The sequence below is a fragment of the Perognathus longimembris genome, chromosome 1 (genome assembly GCF_023159225.1).
Source record: "Perognathus longimembris pacificus isolate PPM17 chromosome 1, ASM2315922v1, whole genome shotgun sequence".
Classification (NCBI taxonomy): domain Eukaryota; kingdom Metazoa; phylum Chordata; class Mammalia; order Rodentia; family Heteromyidae; genus Perognathus; species Perognathus longimembris.
The window spans coordinates 18813749-18829042 of record NC_063161.1 but is presented as its reverse complement, the minus strand read 5'-3'; the positions used below and the strand labels follow the sequence as shown (position 1 = coordinate 18829042).

At 46.1% G+C, this 15294-nt stretch overlaps 1 protein-coding gene across 1 annotated transcript in view; it reads left to right on the top strand.

Moving 5' to 3' along the window:
- The first annotated feature begins 483 nt into the window (after positions 1-483).
- Positions 484-15294, top strand: part of Elk3 (ETS transcription factor ELK3) — a 56563-nt gene continuing 41752 nt past the window's right edge. The window contains exon 1 of the mRNA XM_048357794.1: positions 484-881. The gene's annotated coding sequence lies outside the window, so the exon portion shown is untranslated. The remainder of the gene's footprint in view (positions 882-15294) is intronic.

The window sequence follows — 15294 nt, the reverse complement described above, 5'->3', positions numbered from 1 at the left end:
TCTTGTCATCCTAAACCATCCTCACCCGCCACCCACAATAAAAACAACCCTTTGCCCAACGCAACCTAAATCTTGAACTCCACTTCCGATGTCCCATCGTCCCCCACCCTAAACGCTCCCATCCCAGATCACAGACAACTGCGTGAGTCCAGCGGCCTCCCCTGCCCAGAGCCAGCTCAGCAGGGCGCAAGCCCACCGTGGTCCCCAGAGCAGCAGGGACCCTCGGGAGCGGGGTTGGGGTTGCGTGCAGGATGAGTGCCCTCTTCCTCTGTTCCCGCAGCACACCCGCACGTGGGGGGGGGGGCGGCTTCTCCCAGTGGCTGGCGGAGCCCCCCTCCCGGTGGGGAGGGGCTGCGGGCGATCGGAGCGGCGTCGGGTCTGGAGGCTCCTCCCCTGGGGTGGCCGGGCAGGAAGCGGGGAGGGCGGCGGCGGCGGCGGCGGCGGCGGGGGCGCGGCCCGGGGGCGCGCGGGGCGTTGTGCGTGCGTGCGAGCGGGCGTGCGGGACCCGGGGCGGCGGAGTATGCACGGGCCTCGGCGGGCAGCGCCGGCGCACAGCCGCGGCCCGGGCGCGCGGCGCGGGGCGGAAAAGCCTGTTTACACAGACTGCACACCGCCTGGGGAATAATGCAGTAAAGGAAGTGAGCCGGCTCGGCCTGACTGCTCCAACTTCCTGCTCTCACACACACCAGAGGGGGGGAAAGAAAAAAAAAAGAGGAGAGAAAGAAAAAAAAAAAAGAAGGGGGGAAAAATCAGGATCTCATTACAAGAGCAACAGACCGTCTGCAGACGCCTGTCAGCATGGAAAGTCGGGGGCTTTCGCCCGGGTCCTCCTAGAAACTCCTCCCGGAGAAGGATCTTGAAAGCCGCCCCCCCACATCTGGGTAGGTGACCGGGCTTCTCCGCCTGTTGCTCCCAAGACTCGCAAAGTTTCTCTGCTTTAAGGGATTTCGGGCTTTCTTTGCTTTGGCTTGGTGGGGGTGGGGCGGGGGGCGCCGCGGGGTGGGCTGCGGGTCCCCGGGGGTGGGGTGTGTGGGTGGGTGGGGGTCAGGGGTGCGTCGGTGCGGGCGGGGGGCAGGGCCGGCCGCCGGAGGGGCAGCAGCCGGGATGCTGCTACTGCTACTGCGCCCGCACCGCCGCCACCACCACCGTCCCCACCAGAGCTCGCCAGCCGCGCTGGGGGACCCTGTCCTGGGGGACCCTGCCCCGGGGGCTCCGTGTCCTGGGGGACCCCCTGCCCTGGAGGCTCCCTGCGCCGGGGGGGGGGACCGTACCCCGGAGGCTCCTGGTTGGGGTGGGGAGAGGCTCTGGGTCCTGGGGCTGCAAGCCCGGAGGAGGGGCATCGGGTGTGTCCACTGGGGCACTGTTGGAGACGGCGGGACTTTGGGTCCCCGGGTCGGAGGAACCGTGACCGGAGCCGGCTAGGTGCCCGGAGGCCGGGCCACCGCTGACCTCAGCTGGGGTTGCCCCTCTGGGGCTGGACTGGGGGCTCCGGAGGTGCTCTGATCCAGGGGGCCGGGGGAGACTAGGCATCGGGCTAGGGGTTGCGTGCACTGTCCCAGGGCAGGTGACCCCCGCCCAGGTCACCGCCCCAGGCTCACGCCTCACCAACCAGACCTTTAAAAGCCGGTAGTGGACTGGGTAGGATTTGGCACGGGGGCAGGGTGGGGGGCACCCCCGATCGTGACTCCACTACCTCTTTAGCTTCCTACTGAGTGTTGGCCTGTAATGCTACTTTAACTTTTGTTTTTGTAGGGGTGGTGGTGGAGAGGGAGGGGGTAAAATTGGAGAGGGGGAGTGAAGAAAAATAGAAGAGATCGGTTCTGTCAACGTTTTCTGAACGGAATCATCCTGGGGACATTAGCTGCATTAGGCGGCGGGTGGGGGTAGGAGCAAGAAATGCTATTTTAGAAACTGCAAAAGGGGCTTTTTAGAAAGGAGAGAGAGAGGGGGGAAAAAACGAGTGTCGGGAGAGTTTCTGGCTTGTCTGGAAACGGCAAGACTAATTGCCATGCGCTTCCGCTTTGAAACTGGCAGCAGACAGCATCTTGAAAATGACTCACTGAAGGAGCTCACAAAGAAACTGTGGTTTGCTCCTTCTCAGGTTTATGTATTTGTGCCTTTTACAGTTTCCTTTGTAGTGTTCCAGGGTCCCCCCCGCCCCTTTCCCCCCTGCCAGCCCCCTGCCGCCCTCCCTGCTTTTGAAAGCCCCTGGCCCCAACTTAACTCCCCCTCCCCAGTCTCCCTGGCCCGCCCGGGTGGGGACAGACGAGGGGGAGGCCGAGTTGTTTTTGGAGTTGGCTGGGGAGAGGGTTAAAGGGATTCTGCTGCTGGAGGGGGAAAAAGTTCCCTGAATTTTCCACTAGCTGCTGCAGGAAGAGAGAGACCCTTTAGTCATTGCTAAGTAATGTCTGCACACACACCAACTAATCTCATTAGGAGTTTCCGCTGCTCTGCACGGGAGGGGGTTTGTGCAGCCACGGTCAGCCTGTGGGGAGCCCAGCACTGGAGAGGGAGAAAGACCAGTTCCAGCTGCCTTATTGACTTAGAGGTGCTTTCTGTTTATTTAGTTTTACCCCCCCCCCCCAAATCCCTTGTAGGGCAGGGTGACCAAAACTTTGAAGACACTTTGGCCATTTTGGATTTCAGATTTATAAGCTTTTCATGTGTGGATATCTTGGATGCCCAAGCTGCTGAAACACACCCATCTTTTCCCATCTGTGCTTTGTCTTTGTTTGGGGGGGGTGGTATGTGGAGAGGCAGGGAAGGTGGAGGGGGTGGAGGAGAGACTGAGAAGCCCAGCCATGTTCCGGGCATCTATTAATGAGCTTAAATCGATTTCTGAGCCTTATTGCCCAACAAAACACCCTGTGATCTTTCTCCTTTCTCTCTCTCCGTGGCACACATTTATTTGGGAAAGGTCAGTTATGGGTTTGAATTTATGAGGATTGTAAAATTACAAATTGTGTTAGGAGAGCATTTGGGTCAGACAGTTAAGGAGACTGTCCATAAGTGTTCTTAGAGTTTCCAGTAATGATCCTGCTGCAAACCCCCTGAGTTAGGAAAGGGATGGCCTTTCTATGCCAAATATAGCAAAGGCCTGCTTGCCTTTTTTTCCTCCTCCTTCCTTTTTTAAGCCTTTAAATATTGCCTAGAAATGTGTAGAGTTACTAAAAAGGGCAAAGAATTTTAAGGAACCTTATTGGAATGATGAGGTCCCTTCCTTGACCAGGACATGTCGCCTCTCTTGAGGGTTTCTGAGGTGTTGGCAAAGTGTGTCCTAGAAACAGTGCAGCCAGTCCGACCAGGGTATGAGTCAGTGGGCAGGAGCACAGGGTGTCCCTCACACCCTCTCCGGAACAGAGTAGGTGCTCAGTAAATTGTGACATTGAAACTGTGAGTAAGACCACAAACCTTAGAATGACAGAGACAGGCTTTGACAAGCTCCAAGCATTCTGCAGGAGATTGTGTAAGGTGAAGGTTGGAGCTTGTAAATGGTCTCCTCTCAACGTCCAGTGGACAAGAGGAAGGGAATGAGAGTCCCTCATTCCAACAAGTTGTTCGGGATGTGTGCTGTTCACTTTTACCTGTGTTTATTGACTAGGAGTAATTTTGTCTTCCAGATTTTTAAAAAAAGAATATTAGAACTGTGCTACTGGCATCTAGTGGACAAGGGGGGGGGGGGTGAGGTGCTCCATATCCAGCAATACCCAGGACAGCCCCCTCATCCCCAACCATGAATTATCTAGCTCCAAGTGACTAAGAAATAATGAGGATAAAAACTCTCCTACACATTTGTTCAATGAGTTGGGCATTCTTAACTGTACTTTATATATGTATATATATATACACACATTCATTTATATTTGTATATATATGTAAATGCCTATGTGTATAGCACACACACACACAGTGTTGTATACCTTTTGTGAGCTAAATTTTCCACCTGTGAAACACCTCCCATCCCTCCCCCCGGCCAGTGTCTTTATGCCCCTAGCACTCAGGTTGTTTACATAGACAGTCCAGCAGAGGTGGCTGGGCCACAAGGTTCTAGCCCCATTTGAATTTTGTAGTTGCTTCAACATTTTGAAGACCTCTTCCTTTCCTTATACAAGAAATTAAATCTTTCAGAAACTGCTAATACTCAGTAAATGTTAACTCTGAGATCATATATTAAAATTTGCGTTTGTAATAACTTTTTGGATTTTGTATCTTCCCCCCCCCCCAACCGAAATTGGTTTCAGAGAACTCCCAGGCAGTGTGTATAAATTAAAACATTGCTTCTTGGCTGTCATATAATTGGATTTTGTTATTCTTTGCCATCTAATTATATTTATATATTCCATCAATTCGGAAGACCAGTATAGTGCTACCAAACACGATCTAGTAACAAATCCAAAATGCTTAATAAAAAAAATGACCAAGGGCTGGGGATATAGCCTAGTGGCAAGAGTGCCTGCCTCGGATACACGAGGCCCTAGGTTCGATTCCCCAGCACCACATATACAGAAAACGGCCAGAAGCGGCGCTGTGGCTCAAGTGGCAGAGTGCTAGCCTTGAGCGGGAAGAAGCCAGGGACAGTGCTCAGGCCCTGAGTCCAAGGCCCAGGACTGGCCAAAAAAAAAAAAAAAAATGACCAAAGGAGACGATTTCCTGGAGTAATCTTTCTCCAGGGTTATGGCTTACTATTGGCTAGTTTGCTGTCTTTCAAGCCTAGGAAGTGACAGACATCTCTGAGTTGCCCAGGCCTGTGGTTCCTTATGGCATATTGGAAAATGCTATTTTATTTTGCCCTGGTAACTGGCTTTTGCCCCCTTCCTAGGACCTCCTTTGCTTATATACTCGAGTGGTAGGTGAAGGACCCCATTTCTGTCACATACACCTTACATGTTTCAGGGAATGTTTTTTCTGGTTATAATAATCCATACTTCCTTTTTTGTCTTCATAGGTTGATTTATAGCATACTTGGGACCACCCTAGCTTAAAGGTATTTTCTAATGGTTGTTTTTTCCTGTTGTGAAAAATGTCAGCCCAAATTATCTTTAGGAAAATATAGAAAACCAGCATGGAAAACTAAACTAAACACTTAAAATGCTACCATTAACATTTTGGTGTATATTTTTTCCAGTCTTTTGAAATGCATATATGTGTCTATACACACACAGAATCATGTGCACGTAAAAGTTTTATTTGCCGGGCTTGCTGTTTGAGAACTCATTTTCACATAACACATCATGGAGCACATTGGAATAATGAGTCCTGAGACCAAATAACCACCCAGAGTGCTTGTATTCATTGATCTCATAAATGTGGTGACTCAGTGACGGGTTGCCATAATTTCTACATGGGCATGTTAGGTGTTTTTGTCTTTTGTGGTCCCAAGTCATGCTCAGGGAATGCTGGCCTCTCTCGAAAGACTGAATTCCTGTGTGCTGTGAAGTTTGGGGTTTTGATGAGTTTCTCTACGATTTAAGAATGAGTCATGCTTTTCAGTAGAGTATCAAGAAGGAGTAACAGGAAGTGCAGGGCACTTCAACATTGAATGTTAAATGATGAAAGCCAAGAAATGAGTTTAACCCCCCCAAATACACCTTGAGGCTACCTAACTAGGGCTGAGGAAGGTGCATTGTGTATATGATTGACAATTCTGCCTACTGTTCTATCTTTTATCAGTAGACTTTCCAAATGTTGACATCGGTATTTGAAACTGAATTCTAGCTCAAGATGACAATGGCCCAGGGCAAGTTTGAATTGAGGTCATTTCATTTTTTGGTTGACACCAAGGCAGTGAGACCATGAAGCGTGTGGAATTGCTTGCACACTGAGAGTACAACCCAGCGACTTCAATGGCTGTGAGTTTGTTTACACTAAGCACTGAAGGCCTGCAAAATAGTTGATCAGCCCTTGAAGCAACTATTCTTTGCAGAAATTCAACTGTCTTCTGATTCTTACCCACAACTGAAATAAAAATACCTGGCCTCCACATATACGTCAGCAGTTTTCAGATACACTTTGCAGTGGTCATCCCAGCAAATGGTGATTTAGTTTGAATTGTCACTCAGAACGAACTCTTTGGCTACTTTCTTGCTTAGGTGTTTATTTACATTTCCTGGAAAGCCTTAACTAAAGGTATTCTAAAAATTAAATGTAGTTCATTTATAATTTGGCTGAGAGATTTATTTGCTTGTATGCTTTTAAAGAAATGAAGATGATGGCTCTACTAGTTGGAAATGGACTAAAATGAATTTTCCTACAAAGCAGACCAAAAATCCTAAGTGCATCAAAGGTTCATAGTATCATCAGCATTTTTAAAGTTGCAATATCTCAGACCAGCTCCTAATTATTTAGCCCCTAATTATCCAGTATTATATGGAAACAACAGGATAGGCATAATATACTCATATCTAGATATTATAAGACTGCTGAGTTGAAGGCTCCAAACAATAGGAAAAAAAATAAAATATTTGACATGTTTTCACCCTTTTTAAACTTGGCATGGAGCATAATGTACACATACTTAAGTGCATAGATTATAAATTAGTATAAATCAGTCTATCTCTCTTTCCCTAATAAAGAATATTTCTATCACTTTAAAATATTTTTTTTTTCTACTGTGGCAATTTCATGATTCCTCCAAGTTGATTTTTCTCCCCACAATCCCAGGAATGGGGATTGAACTCAGGTCCTTTGAATTCTAGTCCTCACGTCCAAAATTCTAGTCCTTTTACATTAGTTTTCAGATAGGGTTTGGGGACAGGTGTTAGATCACAATCTTCCTACCTCCACCCCTTGAGCTGATGGAATCACATTTCAAGTTTGTAATTCCAAGTCCATTCCAAAATTCCAGAACACCTTGATAAAATACTGCAGGATTTTGCCAGGTGCTTGGTAGCACATATTTGTAATCCTAATTACTCAGAAAGGCTGAGATTGTAGGCTTGGGATTCAAAACCAATTCATACATAAAAGTCCATGAGACTTCAAAGTCACCAGCAGAAAGCTAGGCAGGAGACATGGCTCATGGGGTAGAGTAGGGAGCATGCAAGCCAAATGAGTGTAAGAACTTGAGTTCAAACTCCAGTACTGGGGAAAAATATACACATGCACAGATAGAAGTATTTTTATTTAATTTGTACAATTAAAAATAAATTATTTGATTGTGTGGATTTCCTCATCATATGATGAAAGGGAAAATCTTTAACACATGATTTAATATCCAATTTTTTTTTAATCAGTCAGGACCTGGACACTGTCCCTGAGATTTTCTGCTCAAGGTGGTGTACCACTTGAATCACAGCTTCATTTCTGCCTTCTTGGGTGGTTAATTGTGGAGATAAGAGTCTCGCAGTCTTTCTTGCTGGGGCTGGCTTTTAACCTTGATCTTCAGATCTCAGCTTTCTGGGTAGTTTAGGATTACAGCCCATCGTGCCCACTTAATATCCAAATTTTATTTAATCCCAAATAACATATGCCATGGGGAGAAAAACTGTATATATTCCCTTAAAACTAACTTGGATGAGTGGATATTATTACATAATCTTTCTGAGCCTCAGTTTTCTTGGCTGGATGGTCACATGGCAGGAGTGGAGAACCTGGGATGATCCTGGTCACGTTAGAAGTGCTATTTGTGTAACTACCTTTCCGGAGTAATGAACTTGACTTCTACAAGTTGTGAAAGTGTCATGTGAATTTCTGCTGTTTTCTCTGACTTAGAAGTATATGCAGTGATGTTAACAAAAACTCTACTGTGTTGCAGAAGGAAAAGGAGATTCATTCCCCTGACAGTTTGTCCTTCAGTCTCAGTTGGCCCTTTGTTGACTAAGGAAGTCCCCAGTGGCTAGGCATTGCCACCTGCTGTACTTGCTTTTGCCTTCTTTGAGGCTGGAGCCAGGCAGCACTTATCTGCAATGACCCTGGGTCTTTTCATTCTTGGAGACACTAGTGACTACCTGAGCAGGCCCAGGGAGAGTTTCCATTGCCAGGCTAAGTCCGTCTTCTTTCCCTCAGGTTATCTTTTGAGAAGTGCTCTCCATCCACTCCCCCCACCCCCTGTGTCTTGAGGGCTCCTGTGTAACCTCTCATCTCTCTCCATCAGGAATAGAGCAGTCTTTTGAAGACACACATTTGATCGATCTAAAAAGCTGCCAGTGGCTTTGGCCTAGGTTTAAGAATCAAATCCTTAATGGGTCCTGCAAGCTGTGATTTGGGCAACTGCACTGGCCTTTCCTCAGGCTCCCATTCTTCCTGCATCCTCTGCTGTTGGGCCTTTGTAGATACTGTTCTCAGTGCCAGGACTGCCTTCCCAGGGAATTTCTTCAACGACCATATGCCTGGCTATTTCCAGCTACCTGTCACTTTCCAGAGAAGCTTTTGCTGTCCCAGATGACATCCCCCTCCATCATCCTTGTGAGGCCTCTAGAGCCCTTTCTCTCAATAGTTTTATTTCCAGCTTTTCTCATCACCAGGACTCTCCTTCTGCAGATTTTTAGCCCCAGAATGCAGGAGGTAGACAGTGTTGGACACATATTTCTGGAGACAGGGGTGTCATCTCTATTCATTACTACTCTTTATCCCAAACTGATGATCCACGCCCATGGGCTAGCCTGGAATCATTGTTTAAACCTGTGAATCCCTTAGTTAGAGACAGTGAGGGATGTGTGTGTTGTGGCGTCTTCCACATTTGTGGTGACCATCAGACCTGTGGACTGGCATCTGGTTTTCTCATCTTCATTTCCATTCCAGCACACCGCACAATAGCTGGCACTCAGTGAATTAAAAACAAACCAAGGAGGGGAACTCTGTCAGAAGACTCCCTTCCTTGACCACTGCACATGCCAAGGCACTGTTGCTCTGCTGCCTAAGTCTAATGCTGTTCTCAGCAGTAAACATCTTGGATTAATATGAGGCACATCTTGGTTAAACCATAAAGGCAGCCAAGAGGAACTTGTGAATCATTTTCCATCGTTTTGGGGTATAAACTTCCCAGAAAAAGGGAAGAAAAAGGGAAATCAGGTTAGTTTGTTAATATCTTAGAGGATAAAATCTAGTCCTGTTGTGGTCCATGTTTTATTGAGTATGGCTGGGTAGTGGTCAAGTACTTCATGAGATAGGATAGTTTGGAAAAAAAATCACAATATAAAGGGTTGTTTTTTTTTTTTTTTTCTAGGTTAGACTCAATCATACCAGAGCGACCATCCTTAGGCCTAAAACCCGAAGATTTCATGTTTTCTAAGTTTCCTTGGGTAGTAAGTTTTGAGTTTTCACAGTGTTCATAGTTGAAAGTCTTTGCATGTCAAGCACAGTGGTTCACACCTGCAATGTCAACTACCCAAGAGGCTGAGACCTAAGGATTGTGGTTCAAAGTCAGCCAGGGCAGGAAAGACTATGAGATATGAGATTCTTTTTGCTAATTAACCATCAGAAAGCCAGAAGTGGAGCTGTAGCTCAAATGGTAGAACACAAGCCTAAAGTGAAAAAGCTAAGGAACAGCACCCAGGCCCTGAGTTCAAGCCCCCAGTACTGTTTCATGTGTGCGCGTGCATGCATGCGCGCGTGTGCGCACACCCACACCATTTATATGAAAAAAACCCCTTTGTATGTAACTTTTGCCCATAATTCTTTGAAATTAATGATGTTCTTATTGACCTTTGAGATAGTGAAGACTTCATGTGTAGTAAAAAGATTAAAAAGCCAAATACTCAAATTGGCTTTGGTGAGGATCAACCATTTATGCTAATTAATTCCACCTAGGTTTTGGCCAAGCAGCAATTTTTTGATCATCCAACCTTAATTAATCGGAACATATGATTAAGCAGATTATTTTTCTCTGTGAACACAGTTATTAGAATGAAGGGACAGAAGTAGCAGTAACAACCAAATAAGACCTGGGCTCTATACTAAAGATTGATTTGGGATCAATGAAGGATTTCTTTGTCCATACCTGTAGGATAGCATCCTCAGAATAAAGGCATGGAGGCCCACCCAGAAAGAGGGAGTGCTCTGTTAGGCAGTCCTCTTAAGAAGCAAGAATTAATATTAGAAGAATTTCCTAACACTGGAAATTAAGATGATCACTTCTTTGGTGGATACTCCTTGAACTGAAAAAGCCATGCGGAGTTTGTAAGCTTTGCCTTTTGAGGCTGAAATAGAAGCCCTAGTGATTAGATTTTATTAAGGAATGACAGAATGGTGTGTAGCAAGAGCACACGCATATGTTTCTGTGTGGACCTGTGTTTATTCATGTGGGTAAAAGCTGTGAGACAGATGCATGAGTCTAAGAAAATGGGACAGGTGCCTCAGACTCTGCTGCTCCACTATCCGGAGCAACCACGCCTATGGAAAATTTGAGATCTAATTCGTGTGTGTGTGTGTGTGTGTGTGTGTTTGAGATGGGATCTCACTATGTAGCCAAACTGGCTACATTGAACTCTATGTAGCCCAGGGTGGCTTTGATCTCACAACTGGGATTATAGGAATGTACCACCATGCCCAGTTTAAGCCCTAGTTCTTTACAGGTAGATACATAAGAATTTTTACTGAGTTTCTCCATCAGGAAGATCACTGTTTCATTGTGAGAAATCTCATGAGGCCCTGGATTTCTTATCTCCTTTTCAGGAGAGGAGAAAGCTGAGATTACTGACAATTTTAGCAAGTCTCATTATATACATTCATATAAGGGAACAAGCCATTTAGTACTGGAGGGGTATCTGAGATGTACTGCTTCAACTTTGTTAGGTGATCTTGAAAAGTCCTCTGGTAAGGACGTGATTTCGGCCAGTGTCCTTGCCTGTTGCCCAAGCCAAGCTCCAGGTACTGATCATTTATACCAGGGGGCATGGGATGTCATTTTGGTCTCCCTCACCTTTCATTTTTTAAGGCATTTTAGAAAAGTGCCTTAACAAAGTGCTTCTGCACCAAGTTAGAAGTATGTTATTCATGTGTTCTAAATGTCTAGTCCAGTGCAGGAACAGCCATCGATGGGCCTCCTTCATCCTTGACAGTCAAGGCCAAGACAGGAGTCAGTCATCCACTTACATCTCTGGGCCTCGCTGGATGCCTTTGATTTTTTTGGTTTACTAATGATTAATTCTGCATTGTTGATTTGTGGACAAGTAGAATAATTGAAGAGTGCTGGAATTTTCTCAAGTTAAAGCAAAGTTCTTTAGGAAAGCATATGCATTCTTGAAGATGTTTTGAACCAAACAGAATGACCCAGTGTCCTCTCACTCTGTGAAGATGAGGCGTCACTGAGCTCAGAAGATCATCACCTTGCTTTGACTTAAATCAGAGCAGAGCCACATGAACAGCATTGTCCTTCAACCACTGCTACTTCCTTTGTTGTCTTAAGACCTAGTAATATTATGTTGAAGAAAGTCAGAATTACAAGACTTAGTTGTAGAAGTTGATACATAATAGCACATAATTCAAATATCCAGACGGAAAGAGGAATGACAGTCACCTAAATCTGGATTTGGCTGTTATTTTTGTGTAGTCAGTATATTCCTGTAGAACAATTACTTGTGAGAAGAAAGAGAATAGCAAGCTATATATGGCATTTCCTGAAGAGCCCTGCCAGGTTAGCGGATGGTAGATCCCACAGAGAATGAAGAGCAGGGGCAGTCCTTGCTTTGGGGTCTGCATCTGAGGCTTGCTGCCAGTACCACCAGTTGTCCTCTCTTTGTGAGATACTTTTGTGCAACAACATTCATCCGATGTGAGTGGACGAATGCATCAATTCACCGAGGCCAGATGCTGGTTACTCATGCCTGTTGTCCTAACTACTCAGGAGGCTGAGATCTGAGGATCATCATTTAAAGCCAGTCTAGGCAGGAAAGTCCATGAAATTCTTTATCTCCGATTAACCAGCATTAAGTCAGACATGGAGCTTTGGCTCAAGTGGCAGAGTGCCAGCATTGAGTGAAAAAGCTCAAGGACAGTGCCCAGGCCCTGAGTTCAAGCCCCACCACAGACATCCCTCAAAAAAAATTCAATTAGGTGAGTAATTGAAAGAATAGATTGGAAGCACTGGAGAAGACTGTTTTCGTTTGGAAATTACTCACTATGCATTTTGCAAGTTTTCTTAGAAATAACAGACTATATACCAGGAATGGAAGATATTTTTACCATGACTTTACTATTTGTCTACAAGTCAGGTGTGGTTTTAAATAGACATTCAGTTGAAATGTCTCAATAGAGAGGCCTTTTGCTTGCTTTTATACCTTGACTATTATATTTTCACACTGTGTTCAGTGGACTTCCTTAGAAACTAGTTACATTTAGAAGAAACTCTTTTGCATTTTGCACCATATCTATTACGTGTAGCTAAACATGATCTCCATGCATGAGAACATGAGTGAAGCACACATTTGGAGGACGCAGCCAAAGGGGGCAGCTACCACCTCAGTGACTTTAGATGCCGCGAGCCCCAACCCCTTGCCCCCCACAGCTGCCCGCCATATGAACAGGTGATGATATATTGAGGACTCACATTGACTACGTTCTTTTTATAGATCTCTTTCAAAGCGAATATATTATCACACCAGATTTATGTAGAAATGCTCATGCCTAAAATTTGCATTTCCTAAGCCATGAAAAAAAACTTTGCTATGAGAGCAACACACACACACACACACCTATAAAGCTGAAGAGACCCCAGAGGCATAGCTGGGAGAATCAAGTTCCTGGCTTGGGTATTTCATTCTGTGTGAGGGGTCTGTGTGTCTCAGAAATCTAAATGTCACAAATGCGTCCCCCCTCCTTGCCTGTGGTATAGAACCATGTTTATGAGAATACCAAATATAGCAGGACCCATCTAAATGTTGATAATGCCAGGAACTGGGGACACATTTCAGCCAAGGTTCAGTTTCAGAAAAAGAAGGAGAAAAGAGTCCTAATAGTATTTGTCCTTTGTCAGTGGCCAGTAGTTTAAATATATTCTATAATAAAAGTTTTGATTCTCATCCAATGATCAGCCAACTAGTATCTTTTTCTGGATGTGTGTACCATTCTTTAAAAAGGGAGATTTCAAGTCATTTCAGGAGGTTTATTTCAGGAAGTGGAGGGAGAGGGTAACTTGCCAGGGGAGCTGATGTTGAGGGCAGACTCGGTGTTTCAGAAGTCATACTTAATATTAAGTTCCAAGGAGAAAGACGAAGTCCCCAGGACCCCAAAGCTCCCTGTGAGGGAGGCTGGAAGGAGGAGGTGGAGGCTTCCTGTTGCTCCATCTCCATCTCATGAATCTTGTTGCCCTGTGCATCATGCGTGCATGAGCAGTAAGGCATTGGTCAAGAGATGTATCTTGGTGATGTTAGGAAGTGGAGACAAATGGAAACGACTGGGCTAGGAGACCCCCAAGTAGTCTTGGAAGGGCAGTGGGGGCAGCGGTAAGCCTCATACTGGAGGGTATTTGAGGAGACGAGCTCCACTGCCTGCCCTCTGTTGCTATACAGATGTTGGAGGTGGCCTGGACCAGGTGCAGCTGGGCCGGGGTGGGAGTTTGGGGGAGACACACAGATGGTTGGTTGGGTACCTTCTCTGCCAGGAAACCCTGTCAGTGCATCAGGACTGGGAAGCCAAGCACAGCTGTGCTCACTTCCGGGTCCCTAGCGTCCCTTGGGGATTCTACTTAGAGGAAAGGCTGGTGCCACAGCTCCCACCCAACCCCACCTGGCACTTCTTCCTCCCTAGGCCTGCACCATCCTTCCTGACCTCCCGACTCCCCCTTTCATGTGCTTCAGTGTGTGTGTGTGTGTGTGTGTGTGTGTGTGTGTGTGCGCGCGTGCGCACCCACGTGCAAGAGACAGGGCAAATGTGCCTGTGCAAGATGACTTGTGAGCAGAACAGAAAACAGGCTGCGGCTTCTCATTTCACGAGGTAACACATTTGTTTCATTAAACATTTTGCCTGGCCTTTTTTTTTTTTCCTTCTGATATTTCCACTGGGTGGTGCTGCAGGAATTCCTACCTTTTGCCTTGGATCTACCCTTCCCAGAAAGCCGCCTGTAAAGCATAATAGGAGGAAGTCCTGATTTAGAAAGATTTTACAGTTTCAACACAATAGAGGGGTTTGGAGGATGCTCTGGCAGGAAATGGCCTCAGTTTCTGGATGTGGAAAAACCACCGCCACTTGGTATCGTGCAGACATGTTTGCGCTGCCCTGGGCATATATGATGACTTTGACTGACTTCTTCTTCTTTTTTTTTTTTTTTTTGGCCAGTCCTGGGCCTTGGACTCAGGGCCTGAGCACTATCCCTGGCTTCTTCCCGCTCAAGGCTAGCACTCTGCCACGTGAGCCACAGCGCCGCTTCTGGCCGTTTTTTCTGTATATGTGGTGCTGGGGAATCGAACCTAGGGCCTCGTATATCCGAGGCAGGCACTCTTGCCACTAGGCTATATCCCCAGCCCCAGACTGACTTCTTCTTTAACGCAGTGAAGCTGTCTAGTTTCTCTGAAAGATGATGTAAAATTGCCTTTGTTTTGATCTTTTTTTTTTACCCTTTCTAATGATAAAACAATCCACAGATGTAAGAAAGACATCTTCATTCAGGCTTTGTGTGAACTTGAAGACAATACTCTAATTTTAAAGATCATTCCCACAAAGTATTGGTCAAAAGAATTATTATTTGTGGTGCTAGGGATCAAACTAAGGGTCTGTAGCACCACTCTGCCACTCAGCTACATCCCAGCCCAGATCACTTTTTTTTTTTTAACCTTCAAAGCACTTTAATAAAATCTTTCAGTTTTGCTAACACTTCTGAAAGGAGATTGTTGAGGCTGCCTTCCCAGCTGAGAGACTGACATTCCCCTCTCAGATGACCCAAAGGTAAAGGCTTGGCTGCCGGGAGCATTTGCATATCCTGACTTAAAGCTTTCCCCCTGAATGCACAGGATTGCGTTTTATTAATGGTAATAGAACAAAAATTGAGGGAGAAGGTTTTCCATTCAAGCAAAGGCCCCTGAGATGCACGAATAGGCAGTGTTGTGGGAAGAAGGTACCTATGGGGGCCCCTAGGGAACTTTTAAAATGGCAGCTAGGGCCTAGCTTGGTGGCTCACTGCTGTCTTACCTGCTCAGGTGGTAGAGTTCAAAGTGTTGAGCAGGGAAGTGTGAACAGATGCACATTGCCTCTACCAGGCAATCTGGCGATTAAGAGCGCAGACTTGGCCAGGCACTGGGGGCTCACACCTGAAGAGGATGAGGTCTGAGGATCGCAGTTCAAAGCCAGCCCAGGCAGGAAAGACTATGAGACTCTTATCTTCAGTTAGTTAACTGGCAGAAAAGCTGAAGTGTAGCTATGGCC